Source organism: Mustela nigripes, chromosome 6 (genome assembly GCF_022355385.1).
Source record: "Mustela nigripes isolate SB6536 chromosome 6, MUSNIG.SB6536, whole genome shotgun sequence".
In the NCBI taxonomy this organism is placed as follows: domain Eukaryota; kingdom Metazoa; phylum Chordata; class Mammalia; order Carnivora; family Mustelidae; genus Mustela; species Mustela nigripes.
The window spans coordinates 54,714,965-54,732,324 of NC_081562.1; the positions used below are offsets into that span (position 1 = coordinate 54,714,965).

Here is a 17,360-nt window from a genome sequence, read left to right on the forward strand (position 1 = left end):
ATCATTATATAAACTTAACAGATACTATTTTAATGTGAAGAAAGGTCATTATGTACCATAATTTTTCTAAAGATTTTATTTATTTATTTGTGAGAGAGAGAGTACACAAGCAGGGGGAGAAGCAGTGTCCCCACTGAGCAGGGAGCTGAATGCAGGGTTCAATCCCAGGACCCTGGGATTGTGACCTGAAACAAAGGCAGATGTTTAACTGACTGAGTTATCCAGGCATCCCAGTACCATAAATTTTTTTACTATTTTTACAATGAATATATTTTTAAGACAAAGAAGATCTGAGACTTGTTATCTGATTAAAAGACTTGTTATCTGATTAAAAGAAACTTTCGGGGGGCGCCTGGGTGGCTCAGTGGGTTAAGCCGCTGCCTTCGGCTTGGGTCATGATCTCAGGGTCTTGGGATCGAGTCTCGCATCGGGCTCTCTGCTCAGCAGGGAGCCTGCTTCCTCCTCTCTCTGCCTGCCTCTCTGCCTACTTGTGATCTCTCTCTGTCAAATAAATAAATAAAATCTTTAAAAAAAAACAAAAAGAAACTTTCGGTAGCAAGAGAGAAAAAATGATGGACAATTCAGAGGTTCAAAGATGAGAATGTTTTAAACAATTTGACTTCAGATCTCAACTTCTAAAAAGATCTTCTTTCTTCAAAAACAGTAAGAAATGACTCTCCTAGCTGCATACGGGAACATAGAAGCATTGAAAGCAAGTCATGCTCATTTTTTTCTTCCTTATTCGTATGATAGAACTTGATTTTTTTATCCAAGATTTTACCTATTTGTATTAAATCTCATATTCTTTAGCACTGTTTATTGTACACACACATTAAATGTCTTCTAAATACATTTGTCGCTCTTGAATTTTATCATGTGCATTTTTTCTTTTTCTTTTTTTTTTTTTTTAAGATTTTATGTATTTATTTGACAGAGATCACAAGTAGACAGAGAGGCAGGCCAAGCGAGGAAGAAGCAGGATCCCAGCCGAGCAGAGAGCCCAATGCGGAGCTTGATTACAGGACCCTGGGATCATGACCTGAGCCGAAGGCAGAGGCTTTAACCCACTAAGCCACCCAGGCGCCCCATCTTTCTCTTTTTTAAAAATTTCATTTAATTTAATTTTTTTCAGTGTTCCAAAAATCATTATTTATGTACCACACCCATGGCTCTCTGTTAACCAAGAAGAATTCATGTCGGAATAATATCTACCCAAAACATTCATCCTCAATGTGTGATTTACAATTGAATATCATTACCACCCAAAAGTTTGAAGATACAAACAATAAAATCTAAATAATGTGGTATGTATGTGTGGTACTGATTACAATGGGAAATAGCAATGATTTCCTGAGATGAAGTTGTCAGTTCTGAAAAATGCATAAATATAGATCATAAATTTGGAAGACAATACATAGAATGTGTATATGAAATATACACTGCTTCATAATCTTGAGGCATCTCTTACAATGTTTTGTATAATTACATTCTTACCTGCAAAAGGTAGGATCTACAGTGCTATGGACTTATTATTACCTTTTTAAGGTACAATCTTTCTTATATTTTTCATAAATACACACACATATACTTTTTGTGACACGCCTAGGTAAAAGACTTTTCTAGATAAAACTTTGGAAATTACGGGGTGCCTGGGTGGCTCAGTGGGTTAAAGCCTCTGCTTTCAGCTCGGGTCATGATCCCAGAGTCCTGGGATCGAGCCCTGCATCGGGCTCTCTGCTCAGCAGGGAGACTGCTTTCCTTCCTCTCTCTCTGCCTGCCTCTCTGTCTACTTGTGATCTCTGTCAAATAAATTGAAAAATAAAAATAAAAAAAACTTTGGAAATTACTCAATTATATACTCATTAGAAAGAGAGGTAGGAAGTATTAAATGATATAGATGCCATCAGCTTGTTTTCTCCTGGAAGACATCATGCTCCTCTTACATCCTTTCTTTCAGCCAGTACCTCAGCTGCCACAGAAATGACAGAAAGGCCTTTCTCAGCTTCTTGTTTCCCCAAATCAGGATAAATGAGTGGCTTGAAGGATACAAGATTCCAATAGCCTTGCTAAACAGGAGGGCTGACTTGTTCGGCAGCCACTTAGAAGTCCAGATTGTGACAGTTAGAGTCAGGAAGTAACCTACTAATAGCAAGAGAAAGGAGATCACAGTCTGCATGGCTCTTATGTGGACCTTGGTGCTGGGATCTTGGCATCTTTTACCACTGGATTGCATCTTCTGGAGATGTTTCCACAGGGAAAAGATTAACAGCAGAAAAGATGCCAGCGATATAGCACAGGGCACAAAGTTTGCTAACGTGAATACAGTCATATTTGAAAGGCATGCAATGTTCACCAATCTGGATTGTCTAGTGATGTTTCCTTCATATTCCTTCATCAGCTCATATATGCTTACCACCGCAACATGAAAAACCAAAAAGAACGAAGACACCAACAGTATCACAAGAATTATACTTTTAACTCTCCACTTGAGGCGAAGAAAAATAAAGCTAGAGAAATTGGCTATTTTGAACAAATAAAATACGCTGAGGCAAGTAGCAAACCAGACGCTAAAATGATTGCTTGCCGTCCACGCAATATGAACCAGAAGTTTTGTTTCCAATCTAAATAAATCTGGATTCAATACAGCTACATACCAATTTATTAACAATACACAGAGCAAACTGATTCTGGAGATCGCCAGAGCAGTGAGAATTTGATCAGCTGAGGACATCTTTTGTCTCTTGACCCAGTCAATGCAGTTCACCACCACTATGAAGCCATTGGCAAAATTTCCTAGAATAAATTCTGTTATTACAAAGATGGAGAAAATGTCAGGTAGCAAAGTTACCATGTCTGGAAAGGAAAACAAGCCAAAAGGCCACCAGTTGTGGTTCCTTGAATATTCTGACCTTATATTCTATAGGCTGCTGATTTCTGAATGTGCAGGAAAGTTCTTGTTTCTTTTAAATTATGTGACCAATGTCAAGCAGGAAAGCACCAAGATATGCTAATAGATGAGCTCAATGCTGTCTTGATAAAAACCATTGTTATTCCCAAATGGCTAAATTGACGCCCACTCATATACTTTGTGTCCTTGCCATGTGCTGGATTATTTCATAACCGGTGTGGAAGTGAAAGCTGGGTTTACATTTGCTAACATGCAAATAAGGACATACTGTTTTGCAATTTTTTTCCTTGTTTAACCTTTCTATAATTTGTGTTCTCCAACTTTAAGTTGTGAGGAGTAAAATTTTTTAAAACCCAATACGTAAACAAACAGTAGAATGTCCAAAGTATTTCATGAAGCTTGGTCATAGCTAGGATCTATAACGCTATGGACTTATTATTATTTTCTTAATGCCAGATTTACATAGGAAGAATTTTCCTTTTTCTTTCAAAACATCCAGAAAAAGACAATTCTCTCTAAAAGCTAGCTGCTGATAACTAATACTTAAAAGTTCATTTATTTACAAGCTCATAAACACACACACACACACACACACACACACACAAACTCACACAAATACATATGCATCTCATGGATGGAATTACTGTCCTATAATTTCCAAAATGTAAAATCAGTGTTAGGAGATCATCCCAGTTTAAATCCTACCTTTCTCCCATACAGGCTTCTCAAGCCATTATTAATGGTTACCAGATGTAGCTCTCATGCTTAGGCCCTTGATAAAGTTCTTTTCTGAGTCTATTTTATACTTAAATATTGATATATAAATAAAATATTCAAGAATTTTATAAACATTTTGGGGCATTTCAAAAGAACATTGCCAATTCTAGTATTTTCCATATATGAATATTTAGTTTTATTTTCTGTTTAATTCATTTTTGGTAACTTCTTTATTAAGATTAATAGATGTTAAAATCAACCTTTAACCTTGAATTTCATTCAGATTCAGTTTTTGTAGTTATTCAGTTTTGTAGTAACTCAGAAGATCTTGAGTGGGAGGGCCAGGATGAGAAACCTAGATTATTCGCTTCATGTATCTCTGATCTTTGACGTTGTTCTGAAACTCTTCTCTTCCTCAGTATGATCGTCAGTAAAATGCGGAGAGTAATGATCTCCTTTTCCCGGTGTTTTTGTGAGGAGTTTGTGCACTCTCCTCAGAGAGTGGCTTCTTGCTTGTCTGGTACAGAAAGGGCAGGGAATGTTGTTCCTTAGTCATTTGATCCGATGCTATTTAATACACTTCCACTAAAGTTAATCTACCATACTTCCATTTAGGAGTAGAATGTAGCAAATTGAAAAAGGAAAGATTCCCTTCTGTAACAAGCAGGATGAGGAGAATAAATTTCCAAACTCATATTTTAAATTCATCATAAACTGTGCAAGAAGGGAGGACCACCTGAACTAAAATCTGGAATAAAGAGTCTTTTCAGGTAAAGAGATGATCTATATATTCAGTGCAAAATCCCAGCAGGCGTTATTTGCAGAAAGTGAAAAACTATGTCTAAAATATGTATGGAAATGTAAAACACCCAGAATAGTCAAAAGGATGTTTTTTTAAAAGAATAAATAAATAAATTTGAAAAAAAAAATAAAAAGATCTCAGTTTCCTGGTGTCAAAGCTTGCTAGTAAGCTATATTTTTTTAAATTTATTTTTTATTTTCAGCATAACAGTATTCATTATTTTTGCACCACACCCAGTGCTCCACGTAATCCATGCCCTCTATAATACCCACCACATGGTACCCCGACCTCCCACCCCCCGCCCCTTCAAAACCCTCAGATTGTTTTTCACAGTCCATAGTCTCTCATGGACCATATTTTGCAGGCTAGAAATAAGTCACAAGTCCTACCCATGCTTAAGGGCAGGGAGGGAATTATACAGGGTATGAACATCATGGGGAACAAAAATTTTGAATTTTGTCACAGTCCAATTTATTAGCTTATTTATTTTATGAATTATGCTTTTGATGTTGTATCTAAGAAGTCTGCCTAATTCAAGTTTACAAAATTTTACAGACATTTACAACATTTTCTCTTGCTCTTTATTGAAGTTTATAGTTGTTCTTCTTACATTTAGGTTCTATGATCAGTTGATCTATGATCAATTTTGATTTAATTTTGTGTATGGCATGAAATAAGGGTCTAAATTTATTTCTACGAATGTGGGTATTTAATTGTCCCAACTTCATTTCTGGTTACTAAAGAAGGATCATTTTCCCCTTGACTGCCTTGATACATTTTGAATTCATTTGTAACAGCATTCTAGCTGGTCGTCAGGGTTCACACCTTCCTTCCTACTGACTTAAGGCCCTTGATCTGTGAAAGGAATACTTTACTTTTCTTGAGATTGGTGGGCCACCTGCCTTGAGGAGTTGAGGACCAGAACTTCCCCAGCTCACAGCAGCCAGCAAGTCTGTTTGAAGCTGTCTAGGCTTCCTGATTAACCTTTTTTTTTTTTTTTTTTTTTTTTTTGATATTTTTTTTTTCTTTTTTTTTTTTTTTTTTTTTTTTTAGCAAAATGTTTTTCTTCTTTTTAGGTCATGCAAATTATTTTACTGAACTTCTTTTGTGTATCTGGAGACCTTGTCCTCCTCTGAGAAAGAACAAAGTCCTCTTACCTATCATGACACGAGAACCAGCACAACCCCTCACAGCCCCCTCGAACGGAGACAACACGTGTAGCCAGCATTATGGAATCTGCACATAATCAAGAAACGTTGCCAGCCACTGCACTCCTTTTGTGGAGTAACTACCCAAACTCCTTTAAAAATCCATGGTCCAGGCAGAATTCTCTGAGTTGGTTTCGAACAAGAGTCTGCCTTCTCCCTAGGTTGCCAGCCTCCTGAATAAAGCTCATGTTTCTTTCCAATCAAAAATTTCTCTTTTGAGGGCCACCTGGGTGGCTCAGTTGTTTAAGCATCCGACTTCTGATGTCAGCTCAGATCATGAGCTCAAGGTCTTGAGATCGGGCTCTGCATTGGGCTCCACACTCAGCAGGCAGTCTGCTTGAGATTCCCTCTCTCCCTCTCCCTCTCCCTCTGCCCCTCCCTGCTTCACTCGCATGTGTGCTTTCTCTCCCTCTCTCTTAAATAAATAAATACAAACCTTAGAAAACAAAGCAGAACAGAACAAATCTCATCTCTTGAGTTATGGCCTTTTGAGTGACAGGCAGCCCAACCTGGGTTTGGTAATAAATTGACAACGAATATAAATATAAGTCTGGACTCTCAATTGTGTTTCATGAATATATATGTCTATCTGCATGAGAATACCACACTTTTTTTTTTTTAAGATTTCATTTATTTATTTGACAGGAGAGAGAGAGAGAGTGATCACACAAGCGGGGGGTGGGGGAGGAAGTAGCAGAGGGATCGAGAAAGAGAGAAGCAGGCTTTCTGCTGAGCAGGAAGCATGATTCAAGGCTTGATCCCAAAACTCTGGGTTCATGACCTGAGCTGAAGGCAGAAATTTAACTGACTGAGCCACCCAGGCGCCCCAATACTGCACTATCTTAATATAGCTTAGAGGAGAAGGGAGTTGGGGGAAACTGGAAGGGGATTGAGCCCCACATCAGGCTCTCTGCTCCGCAGGGAGCCTGCTTTCTCCTATCTCTGCCTGCCTCTCTGTCTACTGGTGATCTCTGTCTCTCAAATAAATAAATACAATCTGAAAAAAAGAAATAACGTGTCCAACTGACACTGGTTAATGAGCCAGGCAAGGTTTAAAAAGCCAGTCATCTTGGGACATCTGCCTTTGAAGCCTTGAGTCACGATGCTGGAGGCACCATGTGGAAAAAAACAAAGAGAAGCAGAGTTGAGATGCCTGAGCTCTTCCAGGTTGCAGCTGTTCAAGTCTTCCTAGTGCAGGTGCCTGGAAGAAGCCATCACGATGACTCCAGTAGCCTCAAAAGAGACTCAGGGCCAGAACCATGAGCTGAGTCACTCCTGAATTCCTGACTCTTAGGAACCAAGAAGAGATAGCAATTATTGCTATTTTAAGCTACTAAGTCTCAAATGATCTGTAACGAAAAGTAGGCACCTAATACAGTGAAGGATAGCTTCTTTTGTGAGATGGGAGCAGAGATTTTTTTGGTCAATTTTAAATGTGGTAAATGGTAAATGTTGGAGAGCTGAGGAAGCCAACTACATTGAACAGCTGCCATTCTCTTCAGTCATCCAAAAACTGGATCCTATTATTGGTATCATGCCTTATTCTATCGATCTCTAATCTTAGAGAACTAAATGGAAATACTTTCCCAGACTCCCTTGAAAATATGAAAGCTACTGACATGGCTTTTTGATGTGCCAATTAGGCATTTTCTAGAATGTTCTTTCCAAAATGTTTATAGTGTCCTATAAGGGAGATTCTCTCAGGAAAGCTACTGGCAGGGGGAGGTCAACAGCCATCCATAGCACTGACACACCTAGTTCCTGTCATCTGTTCAGGTGCTAGCCAAGGCACTTGGTCCTAGGAAAGGATTTTTCAGTTGTAAGTAAGGTCTCAAATCAGTTGATTTTGAGTTCATCAGAGGAGGTTATCCAGGAGGGGCCTGACTTAATCCAATAGACTGGGCCATCCCGGAGGCTGAGACTCCAAGCAGCAGAAGGAAAGCAAGCCTGTGAAATATTTCCACATTTGGAACATCAGCAGTGTGTCGTTGATGGTCTGCTGATTCACCTCACGGACGTGAAATGGCAGCTGTGCCTGAAATTGCTCTCCCTTCCCTCTGGATCCCTTTTAGTTTCTCTAATGTTTAGGTTACCATCCCCTAAACATTGATGAGCACTAAGAAAATAATGGTTTGCATTTCATACATATTCATCTTCCATGTTTTACTTGATTCTAAATTTAAAATAATGGGAATTATGTGGTCTATCACTGGAAGCTAAAAGGAAAAAAGAGCAAAGACCCCAGAAAAACACTATTAATTTTCCACTTCAACCAAAAAAAAAAAAAAAGACAGGAAAAAGTAGCTGTCTTCTGGAAATAGAAGATGCTGAGGCAAGTGTCAGACCAGACGCACCAGTGGTTGGTCATTATGCAAAAAGAACACCAAATTTTTCAATTTGACCAGTGCTGTGTGGATGTACAGAGAGCACCAGTAGAAGTGAATCAGTCAGTATCATGATCAAGAAACACAGTCTGGTTATAGACAAGCTGTTGAGGGTAAGACCGGTGAAGCGGATCTTCCTCTCTCTTTCCCACTTGATGCAGTTCATTATTCCAAGCAATCCATTTCTGCAAATACCTGTTAGGAATTCCACAGTTCTGACAACCCAAAATGTGTGCTTGACATTTCTTCTGAGTGAAAAATTATCGCTGTTGATGAAGTGATGGATTGAAAACAAATAGTTTTGTAGCATTTTTTTTGTTTTGTTTTTATTGTGGCTTCTATTTCATTTCAGTAGATGCCAGCTTCTATTATCATGTTGGTCCTCAGCAAATATTGGGAAAACCATTTCAGTTCATTTACAGTGTCTTAGTTGGTAATTAATTCCCTTGCCAAGGAATGTGGATAATTCTTCTTTTAGTAAAGTCTCCTATGACTTTTCATGTTCTTTTTTTATTTTTAAATATTTTATTTATTTATTTGACAGAAAAAGACAATGAGAGCAGGAACGCAAGCAGGGGAAGTGGGAGAGGGAGAAGCAGGCTTCCCGGTGAGCAGGGATCCCGACGTGGGGCTCAATCCCAGAACCCTGGGATCATGACCTCAGCCAAAGGCAGACGCTTAACAACTGAGGCACCCGGGACATTCAGGGGAGTCAACCAATGAGATGTCTTGGTTTGCTTGTAAAAAGTTAGGGGCACAGTGAGATAACCTAAGGGGCACTACCAAGCTGAGCACCAGCTACCTACAGAGGTATTCAGGCACAAGAAAGATAATCAACACAGACAAAGACAATCCCTGCTAGAGTACAGACTATTTCCTTTGGGGTGGTGCTGAATTCATTCACGGGGGCTGTGCCTTTACCTGTTCAAGCCAAGGATCCATTAAGTTGTCAGCACATAGAGGAAGAAAATCTCCTAGCCTAAAAGAATGAATTGCTCTAAATACCTAAATACCCTGCAAAGACAGGTCCTGCTGGTAAGAGGTCTTAGAGAATGGTGGGTAGATCTGATCTGAACAATCACGGGAACATGTGGGTGCAAGTATACCAAGATTTGCATAAATAGCTGTGTTTAACCCAATACATACAGTTATAGTTGAAAAAGGTCAAAGGGCATAGGTCGTTCTGGCTGTAAAAGTTGAAATCTGGTAAGTGTTCTGGGGGTGGAGCACTGATAATAGTTTGCAGTGACATTAGAAAATAAAGAAGAATTAGTCACAGAAAGGACCCAGTGGTCCCTAGGATCATGGACAGATAGACCAATGCCAGAGTGAAGGCAAGAAAAAGGGTAAGAAAAGAGTTCATGCTTAGTTAAAGTACAAAGCCTCAGTCTGGTGTCTTGTGTGGAAGTAGTCTACGAACTTCTCCTCTGTGTCAGTGTGTTTTAGAGGGCTCCAGCATCCACAAAGGACCAGATGTCAGGTGGAGCCTTGTTCTGTTGGGAGATGAGAATCCAAGGGTCCATACTTTTTCATTTGGTATTAGTGTGAGTGGTCAGGAGCTCCTGGTAAGTTTCATTCCAATGAGATTCAAGGATTGTTTTCCTCTGATGACATTTCCAGAGTACCTTGCCCCCAGGTTCCAATCTGGGACCAACAGGAAGCTTTGAATTGGAATCTGTGTCAGGGACCGCCTCCGGCTGGGAAAGTCCCCGCCATTACAAGATGGCACTTGGCTCACTGCCAGCAAAATACAATGCAAGTAAACAATGAACGTTCTGATGAAGCCCGCCTAAAGGAGGACATAGTCATTGGCTGTTTCCAATTTAATCAGCATAGTAACAGGACTCTCATTGGCTCTCCCCATTGCTTGGCCCCTTATTGGTCACCCTGCCGCATATAAGCTAAGGAAATTGTCGAAATAAACAGATGAAGCATTAACACCATACCAGGCTGATTGTCGTTCTTGCTGGCCGAGGGCAACAATCTGGGCAATCTTCTTCACCTTATTGATATAAGTATAAGTATAGTATAAGTATAAGACATTGAAGTATTAGTATAAGACATTGAAGACTTACAGTAGCTGGTTATTCAAACAGATAACGAGACCAACAGAATGATGTACAGCCATGAAGCTCTCATTTGGAGTGAGCTTGTTTCCCAAAGCTGGCACTGGGAATAGTCAGCAAGAACAGAGGCAACATCTTATGTCAAGGGAGATTATAGTTTGAGGACCCCGTTCATTCTCCCAACCCTGCCCAATGATGGAAGGTGATAGAGATAGTAATAATTCCAAGAACTGTACAAGGCTTTCCTTAAGGTTTGGGTGATCTGCCTAGTGACATGAATGCCCTGATCCCCAGAAATTGTGGAAGGTATACTCCAAGGGGGAGATACATTTTCTAACAACTATTTTGCTACCATGAAAGCATCAGCCTTATGGCAGGGAAAGGCTTCATCACATCTAGGAAACACACATACAAGAACATATCACTAACCCAAACTAGATACAATTGAATGAAGTCCAGCTGCAGGTGTTCAAAGGGTCTGGAGGGAGGAGGTCTGAGGCCTCTGGGAACAAAAATAAAATTTCTAGGATTATAGACCTGACAGGTCAGACATTGATGGTAATCAGTTTTGCAATCTTTAGGAGTCTCCCCCTCAATGTTTAGTTACAATTTGAGTCATCTTAAATGCACCAAGGGGGGGGGGGTGGTGGCTAAAGGAATGTAAAAATAAAAAAATGGGATTTGCCAGGGAGCTGGGAAGAACCAAGCAGCCATCTTGGGCTTCCCATGGCGCTGACTATTCACTGAATTTACCACCATCATATGCCTGGATCATTTTCTGATCTGGAAGCAGACTGCTACCATGTTGCAAGGACATCAGGATGGCAAAAGTCTGGCAACAAGGGGTCATTTTTTGTAGAAGCAGAAAGGACTTTGTCCACATGTGCCACAACCTTTACAGATTCTATTGCACTTTCCAGAAACTCAGGTTCAGCCTTAATTTGATGATAGCAATTTTCAATAGCAACAAGATCATTTACTTGTTGCCCATTTTTTACTAGGGTCACCAAGGATGTAAGATCCCCTTTGTTTCCATAACATCCCCAACTCATGAATGACCCCAAAGGCAAACCAGCTATCAGTGTGAATGTTGATAATTCATCTCCTGGTAAGGGCACAGAGCTCTGTTTTTTGGGCTGGTTTGGCTTGTCCAGTAGTTCATAATGGGTGGTAATAGCATAGCCAGTTCAGAAATTCCTTTTTCATTTTTACAATATGATTCACCAACAAACAAAATTAGATCAAGATTAGTCAAAGGGGTATCTCAAAAAGGAGGACCCACTGTCACCAAAAGGGACATTATTACTCCAGAGTCATGGGGTTGGCTTTCATCAGATGGGGGTAGGGGTAGGATTGAGAATGTTAGAGTGCTTAAGATGGAGATTAGGTGGTGAAAGCAGAAGGGCTACCTTGATTGCAGAGAAATCTTGAGTCTGTCTAGTATTTAAGAGACTGAACAGTGTGTGTGTGGTGGTGGGTGGGGCGAGGGGCATTGTAAATAAAGGTCATTTCCTTGGGTTAAATCTGCTGAGGCTTTTACTAACTTTGCAGCTGCAGCTGTAGCCTTAAGACAGTTTGGACAGGCCGAGGCATCTGAATTGGGTTGTATGCTCAGAGGCAATAGCTGTATAATCAGTATGTTGGGTGCATTGTTTTTGCGTTTGCATTCCCAAGCTTGATTATCCTCTCATGTCGAAATCAAGTGAAAGGTTTTAAATGGCCCTAAGGCAGCCGGTTCTTAGAGTGCTGGTGTTAGCCTCATAAAACAGCAAAGTGCATCAGCTGTTTTAATTTAGAAGGAGATCTCTACCTAATGAATTAACTGGCACTGGATCACATAGCAAAAAGGAATGCTTTTCAGTAAGAGGTCCCAGAGTCTTCTGTACTGGTTGAGATGGAAACTGTAAACTTTACTAGATACCCCCACTATGGAAATCTTTTTTTGTTGTCCTTTGAGAGTGGGATTTAAAGTAGAAAGCATAGCTCCAGAATGTGGCAACATTTTCCATTAACTTTAATTTCAGTTTCCCTTTGGCTATTTAAGGAAATTACTGGTAACAGCTTAACAGAGAATCCTTCCAAGTCCCATCAGCCCTGGGAGGGGCCAGTAGAGGAGTCCTCCCCTAGAGGCACTTGAACTAAAGAATTTGCATAGGACCTCTGAGGACAACTTTTTTTTTTTTTTTCCAGTGCCCCAGATGATTACAATTCCAACATTGACCTTTAGGCCACTGTTCTGATGGTAGAGCCCTAGAAGGGGAAAAAATGTCTGGGACCAAGGTGTTATTTTGGATCTCTGGACTTGGAGCTGCTGTAGCTGTAAAGGCAACAATGGCAGATTGGTGTTAAGTCTTACTTGAACTTCCTTTCAAAAGGCTCAGCAGTAGCCATGTGTTCAATCGGGTTGGTGGCCTCCTACCCTATTCTTTGCCCTTTTATTAGCCCACGGATCTCTGGGGACAATGCATTTACAAACAGAGCAGCCACAGCAAGCTGGGTGACCTCATTTATCGTCTGGAATCCAGAAGGCTGAAGGAAGAGCCTCCAACCACCTCCAGATGCCACAGGTTCATCTTTCTTTTGTTTGAGTGTTTGAGTAACAGACCAATCAGTGTTGGGGTGGGGTTGGACTCTAGGAATGGCTTTTTAAAAGATTTGCTCCTGTTCTGGGAGCTTTTTCTGATTTATAAGAGGTCCATGCTGGAGACAGGATATCTCAAATATCATTCTGCTTCTCACACCCATTTTGGGGCTTCACCAGGTCCTCCCAACATGTGTTCTAGCTGATAAAGATCTGGAAGCGTGGGGTCCTGGGCTTTGATAAGGATTTCAAATTCTTTTAAAAACTTCTGAGGATCCTGCTTGGTTGAGGAAATTCTCTAACTGTGACCCTTAGTTTTTAGTCTTTGACCAAGACGTGAAAGATAGCCGAGGAGGATGAACTGCCAGCTCAGGTGGTTATATTTTTAAAGGTCTCTTCAGAGTATCTCTTTAAAGCCTCTCTTCAGAGTGAAAAGGCAGTTCAGATAGAGAATTAGCCGACTCAGATGACCTCAAGGATAGAAGGGTGGAGGGGTGCGGCAGGTATCCTGTCAGTCCTGTCCTCTCTTGTCTTACATACCTCTTGTTTTAATTTTTCTTAGCCTTTCAATAATGAGCCTTTCAATAAGACTATTTTAGAATCTTGAAGCCCTTTGGAAGAAGCTTCTGCACACCAATCAAAACGGGCATCCCTCTCTGTTTGCTTCATTTGGGAAGTCTTACTTTCAAGTGGATTTCTTTTTTTTTTTTTTTTTTTTTTTTTTTTTAAAGATTTTTATTTATTTGTTAGAGAGAGAGATGCAGAGCGCAAGCACAGGCAGACAGAGTGGCAGGCTAGAGGCAGAGGGAGAAGCAGGCTCCCTGCCAAGCAAGGAGCCCGATGTGGGACTCGATCCCAGGACGCTGGGATCATGACCTGAGCCGAAGGCAGCCGCTTAACCAACTGAGCCACCCAGGCGTCCCCAAGTGGATTTCTTAATGAACAATTTTGTCTAATTGGAACGTTCCCCATATTGGCCATTGTAATTCCAGCTTATTTATATTAAAAATTTTCCATCTTACTACATGTCTGCAAATTCTGGATCTAAATAAAGTTCTTAGATAGAAAAGAAGCTGGTGTGCCAGAAGGTGGCATGCTTGACACTTTAGAATCTAAGGATCCCATTAGCTAAGAGTTGGGGTTTCTGAACTTTTGTAGCAACATGGACGGGACTGAAAGAGATTATGCTGAGTGAAATAAGTCAAGCAGAGAGTCAATTATCATGGTTTCACTTACTTGTGGAGCATAAGGAATCACACGGAGGACACTGGGAGATGGAGAGGAGAAGTGAATTGGGGGAAATCAGAGGGGGAGACAAACCATGAGAGACTGTGGACTCTGAGAAACAAACTGGGTTTTGGAGGGGAGAAGGGTGGGGGGTTGGGTGAGCCTACTGGTGGGTATTGCAGAGGGCACGTATTGCATGGAGCACTGGGTATGGTGCATAAACAACGAATTTTGGAACACACACAAAAAAATTAAGATAAATTAAATTTTTTTAAAAAGAGTTGGTTTTTTTTTTTTTTTTAAGAGTTTATTTATTTATTTATTTGTTAGAGAGTTGAGCGAGAGCGAGCACAGGCAGACAGAGTGGCAGGCTGAGGCAGAGGGAGAATCAGGCTCCCTGCCGAGCAAGGATCTCGATGTGGGACTCCATCCCAGAATGCTGGGATCATGACCTGAGCCAAAGGCAGCCGCTTAACCAACTGAGCCACCCAGGCCTCCTGAGTTGGGGTTTCTTGAAGCCAGACTAATACCTAAAAGGGATGTGCAGTGTAGGGCTGGGGATTGTGGATATCTTAAGGTGTACCTCATTGCAGTTTTTGGAGGCTGGCAGGTGACCTAGCCTAACTTGTGCTATGACCAACCTATTCTACCATGACAGTCTTCTGGAGGTGGCAAGCATTCCAGCAACCTTTAAATGCTGGACGGTGTCCACCAATGTTTGCAGTTTTTTGGCCTCCAAGATCCCTGCTCAAAATAGCCTTTATTTTTTTTTTTAAGATTTTATTTATTTATTTGACAGACAGAGATCACAAGTAGGCAGAGGGGCAGGCAGAGGGGCAGGCAGAGAGGGAAGCAGGCTCCCCGCTGAGCAGAGAGTCCAATGTGGGGCTCGATCCCTGGACGCTGGGATCATGACCCGAGCTGAAGGCAGAGGCTTTAACCCACTGAGCCACCCAGGCGCCCCTCAAAATAGCCTTTAATCTATACAAAACAAGACAAGCAAATGTGCTCCTTAAGACATTGGCAGTACTGCATCCTGGCCATAAGAAGGCCCTTCACACAGGACCAACTCCCTTGGAAATTTGCAGAGCTTTCCCACCTAGAGAATTAAAGTATGAAAGGCTATATAGGCTTGGCTCTGGGCAGACTTTTCTGCCAGCTCAGCCGGGCTCTGAGCTCACGATTCCTCAAGAAAGTTAAAAATAGAGCTTCCCTATGACCCTGCAATTGCACTACTGGGTATTTACCCCAAAGATACAGATGTAGTGAAAAGAAGGGCCATCTGTACCCCCATGTTTATAGCAGCAATGGCCACGGTCGCCAAACTGTGGAAGGAATCAAGATGCCCTTCAATGGACGAATGGATAAGGAAGATGTGGTCCATATACACTATGGAGTATTATGCCTCCATCAGAAAGGATGAATACCCAACTTTTGTAGCAACATGGACGGGACTGGAAGAGATTATGAGTGAAATAAGTCAAGCAGGGAGAGTCAATTATCATATGGTTTCACTTATTTGTGGAGCATAACAAATAGCATGGAGGACAAGGGGAGTTAAGAGAGGAGAAGGGAGTTGGGAGAAATTGGAAAGGGAGGTGAACCATGAGAGACTATGGACTCTGAAAAACAATCTGAGGGGTTTGAAGCAGGGGGGCGGGGTGGGAGGTTGGGGGAACCAGATGGTGAGTATTAGAGAGGGCACGGATTGCATGGAGCACTGAGTGTGGTGCAAAAATAATGAGTACTGATATGCTGAAAATAATTTTTTAAAAAATTCTAAAAAAAAAAATATTATGCTTGCATAACTGGGCCCTGGGAAAATAGGCCAGCTCAGTTGGTTCCAGGCATTACTGTCTGTCAGTGCAAGCTGACCTGTCCTGTAAAGGAAAGTCAGATAGACTGGTAGCTCAAATGCAAAAAAAGAGCCTCTCAGACCAAGAGGAACTGACCCAAATCCTCTAAAATGGCAAGAAAGACCATGAACTCAAAAGATTCGTAAGTACCACGCCCGTGTTTTTTTCATCCTTGGATGCTGCCAGTAGTTTGCTTCAGATCCTGTCGCTGCCATCAAATCTGTTTAAAAAAACAAACTTCAGCCTAGTTTGAAGATCTAATTGGCGTTGTTAAATGGTTCATGAATTAGGCAGCATCCCATCTAGCAAATAGACTCGGTTCCAAGGAATCATACAAAATGGAAAGTTTTAATAGAAGGAGAATGGGGGCAAGAAAGTTATTGGCAAAAGAAAAGGATTGCTCTAGGTGAGGCTGCTTTCTGGGTGGAAAAGCAAAGTGTCTTATGCACACTGCCTCATCTTTCTTTAGGGAAAGACTGGACTCAGTGGGCAGACTGAAAAAGTCCTATCAACCCTGGAAAAATTGCCAAGTGACCGGGTAAAACTACATTTCTGCGGGAGGTTAAAACTACAATTAGGGGCGCCTGGGTGGCTCAGTGGGTTAAAGCCTCTGCCTTCGGCTCAGGTCATAATCCCCCGGTCCTGGGATCGAGACCTGCATGGGGCTCTCTGCTTGGCGGAGAGCCTGCTCCCCCCACCCTCTCTCTGCCTGCCTCTCTTCACACTTGTGATCTCTGTCTGTCAAATAAATAAATAAAATCTTTAAAAAAAAAAACAAACCCTACACTTAGATTGAGTATTAAGCCCAAGTTTGTGAACTGAGGTCTAAGTGACACCATTTTGGGTCTGTGGTTTTCTTTTTTAACAGACCGTGTTTCTTAGTCATACTTTCTCTCGTAATTCTCATAACTGGTTGGTTACCCACCCTCAGTCTTATCCTGTTCCTTCTACAATTACCTTAGAAATCACCTTGAGTTACCAGGTGCTGAATCTCATGGGGCTGACTGCATGCTAGAGTGGCAGCAGGGCCACAACTAGTAAGACTGAGATTGGAGAGTGTGGAATAGAATGTTTGAGACTGAACAGTATAATCAAATCTTCCAGATAAATCTCACAACAGTAAGTCAGGCTCATGTACCAGTCATATTGTCAGCTAAATATATAGAAAGATATTTTTTGGACATGGTAAATATGCTCAAGCTGGCTGAAATTGACCCGCCAATTAACTACAGTGCATGGATAGATACATATTCTGGAATTTAACCAGTCCTTTTCAGAAGATGTTTACACAAAGAATCCAGAAATCAAAGGTTTGGATAATCCATGAATACTGTTATCTAAACACATAGACAGATACCATAAGCGATCTATGGTGAAAGATTCAGTGTGCTTTGCATAAGGAAGTATATTATTCTCCTCTTGCTGCTACAATAATCACAAACAGCAGCTTAAACCATACAAATTTGTTATACCATTCTGGAGAGCAGAAGCTTGAAATGGGTTCCACTGGTCTAAAGCCAAAATGGAATAAAGTCAATGTGTAGGCAAAGATGCATTCTTTCTTCCTGCGTGCTGTAGGGGATACTGCATTCCTTGCTTTTTATAGCCCTA

The 17,360-nt window shown here is 41.1% G+C and overlaps 1 pseudogene; it reads right to left on the bottom strand.

The window, feature by feature from the left end:
* Nucleotides 1–1,518: 1,518 nt before the first annotated feature.
* Nucleotides 1,519–2,851, bottom strand: LOC132020285 (taste receptor type 2 member 66-like; annotated as a pseudogene).
* Between the last annotated feature and the right edge of the window lie 14,509 nt (nucleotides 2,852–17,360).